At 47.7% G+C, this 10,521-nt stretch overlaps 1 pseudogene; it reads left to right on the top strand.

The window, feature by feature from the left end:
* The first annotated feature begins 9,302 nt into the window (after positions 1-9,302).
* On the top strand, positions 9,303-9,421 carry LOC120582687 (uncharacterized; annotated as a pseudogene).
* Positions 9,422-10,521: the final 1,100 nt, after the last annotated feature.

Genomic DNA, 10,521 nt, shown 5'->3' with positions numbered 1-10,521 from the left:
TACCAATTTGGCACTTTAAATAGATACTGTCACATGCCAGAAGTCAAAAAATTCTTAGAATCAGAGCCAAATTCTTGATTTCATATGGAAACTGAGAAAAACATTGACTTTTGACCACATTTTCTCTGTCGTAACCTTTTCATCACAGGCAGGACAGACGATGTCATAAACGGCTCGGGTTTTGAGAATTTCCAGGAATTTATTAAGGCGCGCGTAAGAAGCGCGTAGAGATCTTGCGTGTTTAGTAATGTGTCCTCAGTTTTCAAACGGAACGCCATGCCCATGCGATTCTTGACACCTTCCTGGGAAAAGGTGACGTGCTCCCGTCAGTCAGTCACCGAACTCCGCCTGAGCGCGGTTGCTCGAAACGGGTCACAGATTCCAAACGTGCAGGGAGCTGTGCGCGGCCCTTGGCAGGGTCCCGGGCAGCCGGTCCCATGCGTATCCTGCAGTCCAGCTGGACAAAGTCTTCTCCGTTTTCTGTAAGTGTGTTAATTTGTCCCGAGCACTCACCAACAAGTGTTGAGCACGCTGGGCGTGACTCTATCCTGACGATGTGGGGAGTTAAGGACGGCGCCGCAGAAACGTCAGCCACAAGCAACGAGGAGGAGGCACGCATCACTCCAGTGCCCAGAAACCCGAGTGAGTCTGGCCTCACTGGAAAAGGTATTTGATGAACCGAAAGGGTGAACATGAGCCCACTGCTTAAACAGCAGTAGTGAAGATCCAGTAAGATGTGTAGTAAGTATGAAATCACAAACACACCATTAGGAATCTAACTGATTTTTATTTAGTTGCCAGGAAATATTCAAATTTGTGAAATAGTTTCCAAAATATCTCTAGTTGGAAAACTAGTGAGATAATTCAAAACTTTAAATATTCTAAAGGCAGTACATATACTTTTTTTTGCTTTGGACTTATTACTTTTTTTTCTCCCATAATTACACTTTGAGCCCAACTTAACTTCTGCTCCATTAATTTAAATTGTTGCTCTAGTTTTAAATATGTGCTAATTTGATCAGAAACCAGACGTAAGGTGTTTTTAGCAGTAAAACGAGTGCCAGTTTCCTCCTGAAAATAACGTGCAGTCTGTGTGGGATTTTGATGCATATTTTATCATGGATGCAAGTTAATAACTCCTCTAAGTCTGGCGTTTTCTGCATCTATAAAACATTTTCACAGGTTCACCCAATTCGGGTTTCAACTGGACCATGCTTTCTCTCTCCTACTTTCAATTACGACATGTTCTTAAACGTAATAAAAATAACCTTTGCTTTTCAAGTTCAGTCATTAGTACTTTTAACTAACTCGAGGTCACCTCCCTGCAGTAAGCGCCCATTGGCGAGATTAAAACGAGATCCCTTGCCCCTGGTCTACGATGTGGCTTCACCACACCTCATCACCGAGACATTAGGGCAACAAAGTGCTGTATTGTCCATTCTCAGTGAAAACCTGGCTCTATTAGTTAGGCTTGATAGATTTTTTTTTCAGCTTTTAAAAATAATTTAAAACTGGTATACATTTAAAAAAAAAAAAGCCCCGTTGGTATTTATGAAATTTCGGCCACATGTACAGACCTTGTCTCGGTGCTAAACTCTCCCTCTTTCCTACGATTTGAGGATAAAGAGACCTGGTGACAATATGGGGGCTCAGTCGGCACAGCTGGGTGCTGCTGCAGAGCCAAACCACCCCCAGATCTCGGGGGTCGCGAACCCCAACGTTTTCACTTTCTAAAGCCCCATGTCCGACAAGGGTTGGCAGATTCATCTGCCCTGGAGGATCCGAGTATCAGACACTCGTTCCCTTCCACAATCACTACAGCAGGAAGAAGGGACACGGTCAGCGGTACTGGCTTTATGGCTCCCCCTGGAAAACGGCGCCTGTAACCTCTGCTCCCACTGCGGCGGCCAGAGCCATGCACAACCCCGCCGTGGGCTGGGGCAGAGAAGAGCTGGACGCGCGTGGTTTCCCTTAACGACCACCCAGATCTGCCCGTCTGGTCACCACTACTGACGTACTTGCCTTTCCTTCCTACACACACATGACAAAAACAGCAACGGCGAACGTCTACCTGCTCAATAAGAGAGATGACTCAAGTCACACGACGTCGCGGCATCAAGATTAACGTGTAGAGTCCCTGCGTGATGAGCCGTGGTTCACGGTGGCCACCAACAGTTCTAACTATGTCTGGATCCAGAGGTCTGCGAAACCAAGGACCAGTTCCCTGCTCCAGCCTACGCAGGCCGCGCCCTGGCGGGACGGAGGTAGAGCACCTGGACTAAGTACTTCCACTTAAAAATGTAGGAGATGCATTTTTGACTGAAATCCCACTCGACGGCCCTTGGAGATGGGGCACAGCCCTGGACACACGCTGATTCTGTTCTCTGGGGATCCTGCCTACGGTATTCTCTGTGGCTTCTGGTCCAGCCCTCTGGACGCTACTTTTCAATCTGCTAACAACCCCCAGGGCTACACTCGAAGTAGATATTAGGGCCTGTCCCATGCTGGGGATGAGCAGCTTTCTCAGCCCACCTCCCGCCTGTGATGTCCGAGGCTCTCCCCAGCCATGGTTCACGTCCAATACCTCTTAAGACAGGAAACTATTTTTAGCAGCAATTTATGTATCAGTTCATGTATCTAGATGGAGTAGGTTCACGTTTCAGTAAAAAAACACAATGATTTAATACAACACAGGTTTATTTCCTGTTACATTTCAAACACCGATCATCAGGGAAGCTCTGCTTATTGTTTTATTAGGGACTCAGCCGATGGGACCTGTTTTAACACAGCCTTCCACAGTGACTGTGGCAGGGGAAAGAGGAGGTGGCAAATATGGCACGTGGCTTAACGCTTTTTCCTAAAACGGCATTTGTCACTTCCATTATTCTCGTTGGTCAAAGCAATCGCTTATTCATAATAAACGTGGAAGAGTACAATTTATCTAGAAATGAGGAAAGTGAGAGTAGCAGTTAACAATATTCAATGACTAACATAAGGGAAACTCTACCTCACATTTTTAGCTGTTTGAGAAATCAGTACTGACAAGATTAGAGTCAATGGACGTATTCCCAAATATTCTGTGGCAACAAATAATTAATACGACCCTATAAAAATCAACTCGATAGCATAGCAAGTCGCCAGTATATAAAAAGAAGTATATACAATGACCGAGTAAATTTTATTCCAGGTAGGCGAGACTGGTTTAACATTGATGATTAATCGACACTATCTACCATATCCACAAGTTGAGGAAGAAGAATCGTATGATTGTATCAATCAGTGCAGAAAAAACACTCGACACAATGCAATTTGTATATGATAGAAAATTCAGCAAACTAGTACTAGAGGGGGAAACTTTCCCAATTAACAAAATTAACACAAAATGGATTGTAGACTTAAATGTAAGAAGAAAAACTATAAAACTTTTTAAGAGCACACATAAGCAAAAATCTTTGGGATCTAGAGCTAGTGAAAAAGTTCTTAGACACACCTCAAAACTCCGTCCATTAAAGAAAAGATTAATAAGTCGAACCACATCAAAATTAAAAACTTGTGTCATATGAGAGAATCTGTTCAGGGTTGAAAAGACGAGATGCAGAGAGAAAATATTTGCAAACCATATATCCAAAATCAGACTGGTATCTAAATGTATATACGAATAAATTTCCAATTCGACAGCCCAAAACCCAACAATCCAATTAGAAAATGGGCAGAGGATATACAGAGTCACGTCGCCAAAGAGGACACGGAGATATTATATAAATGCATGAGAAGAGGCTCGACGTCATCAGCCACGAGATAGATGCGGATTAAAAACACAGGGCGATATCACTGCACCTATATCAGAACGGCCAAAATCCCAGGAACGATACCAAATGAAGACGACGATGCAGAAAAAATGGATTATCTATACATTTTGAGGCGACTCTGGGAAAGAGACGGGCAGTTTTTTATAAAACTGTATCTGCGATGATAACACGACCCAGCGAGAGCCTCCCTGAGCATCTACCTAGAGTCACGGACACGTAACTCAGACGTCTGCACGCCGAAGTTCCTGTGGGCTTTATTAATTATAGCCCCCGATTTAAAGAGCTTAGCTCCCCTTCCATCGGTGAACGGAGATACAGACAGCTACACATCCTTATCACGGAACAGCACTTAGCAATCGAAAGGAACGAACTATTAATACGCGTAACAATTTGAAAGAATTACAAGTGGATTATGTTGAGTGAAAAAAAGCCAATTCCCAAAGGATGCATTCCGTACGACTCCATTTAGATGACACTAAAAAAGACAAATTTTTGGGCTGGAGAACAGATCGGCGGTTGTCAGGGGTTATGGAAGCGGGGGGCAGGGATCCCAGTGGTGACGGAACCGCTCTGTGTCCTGACTCTGGAAATGAACACGCAAATCCACATAGGTGAGGAGGGTATAAAACTACACACACACACACACACACCTCACACTCACACACACTCTCTCTTTCTCTCTCTCTCTCTCTCTCTTTCTCAGGCAAGCACAGGTTAAACAGGAGGAATCTGAATAAGATCAGTGGACCGTGCCAGTGTAGTGATCTGGTTGTGACGTCTGGTGACAGCAACGGGTTTCCGGGGTCTCCGCAGCGTTTCTTACGGGGCACGACACTCTACAGTCATCGCAAATAAAAATGCTAATTAAAACTATTTGGCAATATCGAACCTTGACCTTAAGAGGTTTTACTACAGACGTAACTTGAATTTCTACTTTGGAAAACTGACTTAAAATCGGCAATCTAATAGCTCATGAAGTTCTCAGGTGTAAGAACGCGGTTATCATACAGAAACACACAAAATGCCGCCATAAACCTAGGTCAGGCAACGTTTGACCCAAGTCTTCACAAGTGTGCCCGGGCAGGTCACACGCACTTCAGACGAAGCGAGCTGTGTGGGCGTGTGCCGTGGACGTCCAGCGAGGCAGGCGCACTCCGGCGATCAGCCATTATAACGTGGGGCATTGCAAAGAAAAACGAAGTCTGCTTTATATGCAAAGAAATTCTTATTGAGGTTTTTGTAATACACGTGTGTAAATTTTATAATTAAGCTATTTTCTTTAGGAAGAAAATGAGCTCGTAAGAAATAGCGTTTGTTATGTAATTGAATAAAGCAGAGTACATATTAGTAGCTCATAAAATGTGATGTGTGCACTAGATATTAGCCCTTTTACTATTTAGGCCACGCTTTTTTATTAATTCTTAAATTCCTAGTTCTACTACCTACTGAAGAGAAAGGAATAAATATTAATAAACGTAGACTATGCATAACAACATATGAAGGAGAGGCGACCAAGGATATTTAGAATATAAAAAAATTTTCATTTTAATCCTATCTGCAGATGATTTCATTGTTTTTCATATTTTCACTGTTCAAGGTATTAAAATTCCTGTGATGGGAAAAAAAGAAAACAGCTCTCACTTTAGCTCATGGTGACCTGATTACCGAAATATGTGAGAAATGCAACCGTCACTGTATCATGAACTTTACTTAAAACCAAAAGCCTGCAGACCCTCGGGTTACATGTGATGCCAGGCAGTGAGGGTCGTGTATCAGGAAACAGCAGCGCCTCCCGGTGGTTTCGAACTTGGCCTTGCGTGGCTCAGAGTACAGACCGGACGGCAGATTAAAACCTCCATGCTAAGTCACCTCTCTACATGACATTTCGGTTGCCGGACACGTCATGGCGTTTCTCCGTAATAGTCTCTTACTTGCTTCTTCAATATACGTGCTCCTCTTAATCAGTCATCCATCCCTGAAGCGGCCAAATTTAAATGCCATGTGTATTTACTCCGAGCGCACGAAGTCGGTCTCATTATGCTCCTGAACGCACGGCTGGTACGAGGAGGCCCTTCTTCTAAGTCAAAAAAAAAAAAATCTTATGTTTCACTGGGGGACGATGTCCTGAGTGATGGAGGATCGGGCGTGAGAGGAAGGGCGGGGGCGACTCGGTCTGGACGGCCGCAGTGCCACCCCGTGGGCACCGCCACGCGAGGCGGGCAGGCAGCTGACTCACTGTCAGACCCGGTCCTCGCCCCTTCCTGTTCGCTTCCCTCTGGGTCACGGGCCTGAAGCAGACGTCGTGCAACGGAGCAGCACGTGGGCATCCACGGCACCCATGGGCGGCACCCCAGGGCGTGCGTGGCGGTGTCCCTGCTCGTCACCACTCCCAGGGATCCACGGCTCAGACATTGGGACGAGCAGGAAGAGTTGCTCTGCCGTCCCTCACATGGACACAGCTCCACACGACCAGGGACCGGAGCGGCCGGAGGGACTCAGGACACAGAGCGCACGTCGGGGCCCGTGGTGCGTTTGCAGGTGGCTCGCTTTTCCTTCTGGCTGGCATGCTACGATTCGCAAAGGAATTCCCCGTGCAAGGAAGTCGTGGAGCTTCCCAGACGCGCGAGATGGAACCGTGTCTAACAAAGCGTGTGCCCGCACGCGGCTTCGGGCGACGCACGTGAAGGCCTCGGAGCAGCAGACCGACTCGCTCCCGGCGAAGGAGCGCGGTCAAGTTCACACAGCAGGAAACATGCCAGATGGCACTTTTGCCTACCGATGGGACGAGGCCCGCGTAGACATGGGGACCAACGGCCAGACAGCCAACTCCGGGTCCTCTGACAAGTAACGCAGCGTCACGCCTCCCGAATCATGTACCATTAAAGGCTTTCTGCTGCCCCAGAACTAGCAGTCGATCTTTATGCATTAGGAGGGAACCTTCTAAAGATGCGTCGTGCACGAGCCTCGGTGAAACTCCTCCTTTTGTGAATAAATGATGGGATGCGTCCGTTTAGATAGAAAACAAGTCCCGTAACTGGCTCCGTTGAAAACTCTCAGCTCTGTCCCTACTTGATGGGAAGAGTGACATCCGGAAGTCCAGAGGGACGGCAGGAGGCATCCTGGCCTCAGATCCGTGAGATCGCCGTATCCAGTGATTTGACCAAACGCTAAGAAACCTCATGGCCATTCTTATCATTGTGGAGAAATAAAGGTCCTTGGAAACCTTTTTAACCAAGCAATGAAAACCTGGAACTGTCCACACGCATTCACTTTCTAAACTGAGTATCGTCAATACGAACTCTGTCGTGTTGGTGTCATTTTTACTAACTGCCACATGTGATAACTCAAGTACATTTTAAGCTTCAAGAATATGCTGCTATGCTCGGTTATCTTAATGAACATATTTTTATCACTTGCAGCACATGTACTACTTCATTAAAGTTTTTACAAACATCGATAGTTTATACCATGAAGAAAAGGGCTGGGTATGTGAATGTATGTTATATGTTTTAAAAATTGTGGGATACAGGTTTGCGAGGCTATTTTGCCTGCCACCGTCATTAGTTCATGGTATCGCCATGAGTTATACCGTGCACGTGTCATGGCAGAAGGAAATGATGCGCCTGTTTGCATCGAGGAAGTGCGAGCTGTCAATCATGAATCATTCTCTGCCTATCGTTAGGAAAACTTAAGTACGGATATCGCTAACCAAGATCTGGTCTTGCTCAAGTCTCAGGCTATCGCCAGCTCTCATCACACCTCCAGTGACAGCCCCCTAGTTGAAATGCCTGCACCCACTCTGTCTAGCCTCAAATTTAATCTACGCTCTGTAGCCAGAGGGATTATTAAAACTATATTCTTAAAATATAGTTATTCTTAAAACTATAGCATCTACTCCATTGCTTAAGACCCCTTGATGACTGAGAATTTCTCTCAGCATGAGACACTGCATTTCTTAGAGTAGCTACTGTAACACATGGACCCCAAATTTTATCGTCTCGCCACAATGAAAGTTTCTCTTCAATCATGTAGCAGGATAAAAACGGGTGTTTCTGGTAGGCGAGATTCAGCTTAGCTACGAAACACGAGAACTCAGGTTCCATCCCTGGATGAGTCAGAGTTCCCCACATTCTGGTGGGATGGGAACGAGGCGGAGGAAGCCACAGGACTTCAGCACGATATCCAGATGTGCCCATCCGTCCCAACACATCCCACTGGCCAGAAAGAGTCCGCCGGCCGCATCTACCTGAGTTCGTATCTGGGATCTGCTCCTGCAATAGAAACTCACTTCTGGGGGCCATTTACGTTAAAATGGTGAAGCAGCTTTTCGGGGACAGCTGTCTCTGCCACGAGCCCACCCCCGAAGACGCCACGCAAGCCCCTGCATTTCTGGCTTGTCGGGCACGCCACCCCTTTGGCCCACACGGATGTCCCTTCTCTCTCTCTAATGCCACACATTTCCTTCCCATACGACATTTCGCAATTTCTCTTCTTCTTATGTCTGGATCTCAGTGTACCTGTGATTTCCTTGTGAAACTCACGCCCGGCCCGAATCGATTCCCCTCGTCCTGCAGTCTCACAGCTCCGCGGCATTGCCAGTGTCAATTTCTGCGTGTGTTTGTCTTATTATGAAACAAAACACCCCCCAGCATATGATCCTCACGAGTTGGATATCGTGTCTGCTTCCGCCTCTTACATCCAGCCTCTAATGCAGTGCTTCGCATGCAGTCCGCATTCGGTGAGCACTAAATAAATCAACGGCCTTAACCTAGCACTCTTCAAGACCTTTTAAACCACTCTCATGGTCTTTTAAATGCAAATAGTCACCCAAAGCGTTTTCCTCCATTGTGACAACAGTTAACCCTTCAGCGCGGGTTCCCTGGGAGGCAGACACTCACCTGAACCTTCAGGTGAAAGGAGTTCATCGCGAGGGCCGAGGGACGAAGCGGGAACGGGGAGTGGTACAGCCGAGCGTGGGCGGCCAGCAAGGCGCACTGGACTGCAGCTGGTGATGGGCGCCTCGCCCTGTGGGGCGCACCGGGAACCGTGCGAACAGACACGTCGGAAATCCCACTGGCTGGGCTGGGGACTTGGGATTTTCAAGTCTTTCTCATGATCATTAGGTTAGGATCGGAGTGGAGGAACGCTGGTTTTCAAGCAGGGGCACGTCAAGCAGAGCGGCCTTCTGAGGGAAGCTTCCGCATGAGGATACGCAGATGTTGACAGCTGGAAGCCTGTGTCTTGTACAGAAAAACGCTATATCCCCGTGAGGGTTACGTGTGAGCCGTTTACGGCCTCCGCTACCGCCGACCTGAGGCTCAGGCCTCTCTCTCTCTCTCGCCTTTGACTATCAGTCACTTTGCTGGTCTTCAGTTTGTTTTTCTCAATCTATCTACAATCCCACTGACGGGTGAGTTTTCTTAAAGTGCGTCATCTCACGTCATGTGCCTTCTCGACAGTCCTCACGTAGTATTCTTATTATTATAAGATCCAGTCTATGGCCATGGCACCCTGAACACGCCCGATCCCGTCCGATCTCGGAAGCTACGCAGGGTCGGGCCTGGTTAGTACTTGGATGGGAGACCGTCTAGGAAGACCGGGTGCTGTAGCCGTAAAAAATAAAAGATGAGGGATTGTAAACTGACAAGGTCCTTGCAATCTGTGAGGTCAACCAAGCGTTGCCTCGTCTAAAAAAAATTAAGAAAAGATCCAGCGCAGACTCTGAGCCCCCATTCACGTCGGCTCGTCTCACTGAGCTTTTCCTCGCTCTGGGCCCCATCTGCACACTCTCCTCTTCGATGCGTTCTCCCGTTTTCCCACAACATCCTCGATCCGCGCTCCAGGAACAATCTCGGCGTACAGGGTTCCCACTTACCCTCTAAGGAAATGTTTCGTCTTTATGCAATGCTCTGTCTCAGAGCCGTCCACGTGGACTGCCTCGGGAGGTGACGCTCTGCCATTTCTGCGTGTGTTTAAGGTCAAGGTGACCGCTCTGCCATTTTTGTGTGCGTTTAAGGTCAAGGTGACCGCTCCGCCGTTTCTGCGTGCTGCAGACCAGGTTCGGAGTCTGGCGGGGTCCCCGGGGAGGCCGCACGCACGCAGGGTCAGCCACCTGGCCCTCCGCATGCCGTCTGTCCCCGTGAGTCTGCGAGCCCCTTCCTCCCTCGCCCACCAGCACCGGTCATTTCGTGAAATGCCTGGGACGTGCGTAATTTTCACTGGGCTTTTGCAACTAATGACACATACTTGTATATTGTCTGGAGATTTTCATTCATCATCTTCTCACTTTCCCTGCGTGATGAGACATTCTCGGAGGGCAGAGAAGCACCGCGATTGAACGCAAGCTCAGAGTGCCAGTATTGTGCCTATGGTAAGAACGGGCAGCATCTAAAACAAGTGGCCACTTTTCAATGAACTTCGGGAAGCCTCATTTTCCTTCCTCAACTGAACCGCCAGCTGGCGTGGCCCGAGCAGGCAGCGAGCCAGCCCGCTGGCCCCGAGGGCAGGCGGCACGGTGCCACGTGGCTCTACAGAGTCAGCAGTTCGCTCGGAAAATAAGCTAGGAAAACCCTTAACGATCGTATTCCTAGAAATCACGTTAGACGTTTCGATACTGAAGGACAAATAATGTGCATTCTCTTGGGTTAGTTGTGCAGGTGAGCTGGCAGCGGCCACATTCGCATAGGGGCGATGCCGAGGGAGCTTGTCCTTG

This window comes from Pteropus medius, unplaced genomic scaffold, assembly GCF_902729225.1.
Source record: "Pteropus medius unplaced genomic scaffold, Ma_sr-lr_union100, whole genome shotgun sequence".
Classification (NCBI taxonomy): Eukaryota; Metazoa; Chordata; class Mammalia; order Chiroptera; family Pteropodidae; genus Pteropus; species Pteropus medius.
The sequence above is the reverse complement of the archived record's forward strand: the minus strand, read 5'-3'. Positions and strand labels throughout refer to the sequence as shown.